The sequence below is a fragment of the Oratosquilla oratoria genome, chromosome 20, assembly GCF_046742065.1.
Source record: "Oratosquilla oratoria isolate Oo_2021 chromosome 20, ASM4674206v1, whole genome shotgun sequence".
Lineage (NCBI taxonomy): Eukaryota > Metazoa > Arthropoda > Malacostraca > Stomatopoda > Squillidae > Oratosquilla > Oratosquilla oratoria.
Genome location: NC_134796.1, coordinates 4,643,286 through 4,648,389, shown reverse-complemented (window position 1 = coordinate 4,648,389; position 5,104 = coordinate 4,643,286).

Below are 5,104 nucleotides of genomic sequence, written 5' to 3'. Positions count from 1 at the left end.
ACACACACACACACACAACACACACACACACACACACACACACACACATACACACACACACACACACACACACACACACACACACACACACACACACACACACACACACACACACACACACACACACACACACACACACACACACACACACACACACACACACACACACACACACACACACACACACACACACACACACACACACACACACACACACACACATACACACACACACATATATATATATTATATACATATATATATATGAATATATATAGATATGCATATATACATGTATATATATACATATATATATACATATATATATATACATATATATATATATATATATATATATACATATATATATACATATGTAAATGCATATATATATATATATATATATACATATGTATATATTTATGTATATTTATATATTATTTATCTATCTATCTATCTATCTATCTATCTATCTATCTATCTATATATATATATCTATATATATATATATATATATATATATATATATATTTATTTGTATACTTCTATATTTGGTTTACTTGTTTATTTGTTAAACATTGTCGCTGTTGGCATGCTGCTTATGGCTGTGAACAAAACTACAATGTTGTTCAGTTTCCCGGTCGACCATACAAGACATCTAGACAACAAATGATTCCTTTTGATGGATTGAATTTTCCCCCAGACTTATGAAATAATCCTCAGGAGTACACTTTATTCCAAAGTGTGAGAACACTCCGACGTATGTCAATTCAAAAACTCTTATGAAGTTCCGCAATTGCTGTCCAAAGGGCCATTTACACGGTCAAACAGTTTGACAAACCCGGTTTGTCAGACAAGTGTTTGAAGTGATGTTTGACCGTGTGAATGGGGTATTTGGTCGTCAAATACGTGTGTCAAACGTGTTTGACAACCAAATACCCTATTCACACGGTCAAATATAACTTCAAACACTTGTTTGACAAACCGGGTTTGTCAAACCGTTTGGCCGTCTAAATAGCCCTTAAGAGACGAGAGAAGGATTGAATTCTGTCCAGAATTGTTTTCTCAGATACCCTAAACTAGAATCTCTCACCAGAAGGTGCTTACCTGCGACTGAATCCCCTTTACCCAATTTGTTTCATAGTCAAGAAAAAATTACTTTTGTTAAGTCTGACATCATGTACGCCTAAATTAATTCTAGTAAAATCTTCGTTTCTTTTCGTTCACTGTTTTACATGTTTCTCAATGTCATTATTTTCGCATTTGTATATTCAGCATTTTCATTAATGAAGCAGTACTGTACCGCGCAGTGATACAAAATCCTCTGGTACTGATTACAATAGAACAAAGGCTCATTAGCGGGAAAGGATTTAAGTAATTAATACTATGTTGCCCTAACGCATATTACACCGAGCTTATCATTGTATGAATAGCCTAATCCCGACGTTACTCCCACCTTGCGCTAACCGAATAGACACACTATCATTATAACTTTAACTTTCACGGCAACCACTTAATTACTTCAATACTATGTTGTCCTAACACATATTACATCGGGTTTATCATCGTATGAATACCATACCACCCCGAAGTTAATCAAACCTTATTCTAACCGAATGTGCAGACTATGATTGCATCCTTAACTTTCACAGCAACCATTTAACCACTTCATTACTGTGCCATATTTTGATAATTACATTAAATCTAGGAACATCCCATTTTCATTCAGTTAAAATGTGGTCTCGGATCGGTCAAAGCGTATTTAAAAGCAATGTTCACGTCAATAGCTGATGATATGTCTTCATCAAAGCCAAAATAGAAGTCATAAGGGACTACAAAAGAAAAGAAGTTCTTCATTGTTTGTCAACATATTAGCGTAAAAAACTTGGTGTTTGTGTTTGCTTGTGAGTGTGCGTGTGTATGTGTATGCGTGTATGTATGTGTGTGTGTGTGTGTGTGTGTGTGTGTGTGTGTGTGTGTGTGTGTGTGTGTGTGTGTGTGTGTGTGTGTGTGTGTGTGTGTGTGTATGTGTGTGTGTTCGTGTATGTGTGTGTGTGTGTGTATTTACCTAGTTGTATTTTACGGGAATGGGAGCAACGCTTGTGATGTCTCGCATTTGTATCTCATAGTGTCTAGTTTTCTCTTAAATTCATGAATGGTTTTTACACATACTATTTTTTCGTCCAGTTTGTTCCAAGTGTCCACCACTCTATGTGGAACACTGTTTTTCTTCAGATCTTTCCATGTCCTCTTGTGTTTCTTTTGTCCCAATCTAACAAATACTCTCTATCGAGTGTTTCTGTGCCCTTCATGATTCTATAGATGGTCAGTAGGTCGCCTATCTCTCTTCTTTGCTCCGAAGTTGGTATCTCCAATTTAGCCAGTCTCTTCTCATATGACAAGCATTATACAACCATCATATTGATTGGTCTAAGGCAACAATTCTAACTAAAGGAAAAGCCTTCAAGAGAGAAATATAATAGAATCCCGCTTAATATCAGGCACGTTTGACAAAAATATAAACTTAAGATATGGTCATTTTAAATGTGATAAATTGATAACCCAAATGGTCACTGAGATCTTTCCGCCAGATTGACCCTTATGTGTTGGACAGGTCGATAGGGTCTCCCCCTTTCCCACCCCCCTACGGTTGCCACCTGATACTTATATCTAAACCCAACTCTGTATCTCTGTCATTTAGTCTGAAGATGTAATATACGAAAGTACTTACTGTCTACAAGTTTCCTTTCTCCTGTGGTTATTTTGCATTTTTGTATCGCGGTGATGTGATTGCTTGCATATATGTATATATATATATATACATATATATATATATATATATATATATATATTGTAAGTTTGGTAGATAAAGGTAGATAAGTAAGATAGAAGGTAGAGAGAGGGGTAGTTGGCGAGATTTTTTTTATGTGTAGGATGGTATGAAAACATAAGCAGCGAAGGAGTTGCATAATCTTGCTCACCGTCTAAAGTTTATAAACAACCGCTAGGTAACATATTTTATTGCTAATGTGACAATATGTAAACTAAATTATTCCTCTTCGATATCTAGGTTGCTTGTGTAAGCAGTATTGCTTAAGAATTTGTGACAGTCTTTCTAATTAGAGGAGGATGGAGAGAAAAAAATATATTATTACATGGGAGAAAAGTCACGCCCTTGGGGGAGGCACTTATTTGTAACAATAGAGATCATTGGATGAATAAGATAGTGACGTCGGTGAAGAAGTGACTTAATGAGTTTATTGAGGATCCCAGGCGGAAGTCCTTTGGTCTAAATTGACAATCTAAGTGTATATAACTGGGAAGAAAATAGAAAATTATATATCCGTTTAATTCACCCCATCAAGAAATATTTCTAAATTGCTACAGAAGATATGGTGAAGACATACCTACTTAAGTGAAGAAAAATTGAAAGAGAATGAAGAAATTAAAGTAGCAATTACGGAGGGACGGAAACTAAAAGTGATGGGGATGAAAGTGGTGGCACGCATGGGGATTAGAAAGTGACGGCAGCTAAAGGACTTAACTAATGAACTGACGTTTCCAAAGAGACTGGTGAGTGCATCAACTACTACAAGACTACGGCTACAAGTGTATGGGTACACCAATCTGAAGTGCACAACCACAACCACGCAGTGCACAACCATAACCACAACCACGCGTATGCCAACTCCAAGGGGTCTACAACCACTACGAGCATCTACTACAAATAAACGAGGAACGAAGAAGCAGTGAACAATGTCTGACAAAGAAGAAGAGGTTGACGTACGTGGAGGCAGCCGATTCAAATCGACTTTAAAAACACTGAAGGTATGAATACAGGTAGTACTCTTCGGCACGAGGTTCATACCTCGAATGTCAATATTCCCAAGTTCACAGGTGATGAAAACACCTTAAGAGTTAATAGGTTTCTCAGTTTGATTGACACATTAATAATTAGTAAAAACATTACAGATGAAAAAGGGAAAATAGACATTTTAAAAGAGAATGTAGATCCTGAGAAAGATAGAGCTATGCTTATAATGAATTTCTAGCAAATGAAAGATATTAACCAATATGAAGCTTATCAAAGTGTGATCAGGATCCTATCAGGTCTTTGATTAAAATGACCAAGAAAGTAAAAACAAGTAAATCAGACACAGAATATTTAGCAAAACTAGAGAGATGATCTAAGGACATGAATTTTATATTGAAAGATTCAGATTGGATAGAGAGATCTAGTGATAAAATGAAAAATTTTCAGGTAATTAAATTAATCACCTTCGATTTATTAGCAAACAACTCGGACGAATTAACGGAAGTAAACCTGTATAAAGATCTTAAGGCAACTATGAATTTAGGGTAGGTAAATTATCTTATTCAAGGGTATAGTGAATCTAAAGCAATTAGTCCATATGTGATGACAGTGGGTCAACAGAAAGAAAATAGGAACTCTAAAAATGATTATATAAATACAGGAGCTGAACATAGAGTTAGAAGCACTTCAAGGGATGATAGAATTCAATGTTACAATTGTAATGCTTAAGGTCATAAAGTACAAGACTACTATTATGGAACTATTTGTAAAAATTTAATATATGAAGGTCATGATGAATATCATTGTAGAAACCCACCTTTCTGCATGTATCATAAAAGGATAGGCCATAGAACACATGTATGTAGAAATTTCTGTATGCACCCAGAAACAAGAGGAAAACCCCTAGACATGAAATAAAACAAAACTACAGAGCTACTCATAGAAATACACATAGACAGTATTGTGTTAGGAATTAGAGTGATAGAAGGGTGAAAGAAAACTCCGACATAATAGATAGTTGTAAACTGACTATAACAATTGGAAGGACTTCTATAGGACCTCTCATTGCTGGTAGAGTGTTCAATAAGCCTATTCAAATATCTATTGATACAGGATCTGTAGTTAATATCATAACTAGGAATGACTAAAAATTAGTCAAAAACATTAGGTAAGGTTGAATTAGAAGTCACCTTATAAAAGAATGCACATCTGCACATTCCAGTGATAGTTGTAGAGGAATCTGTTTTCCTAGGAGATTTACTGATAGGATTTGCAACTATGAGAAAAGAG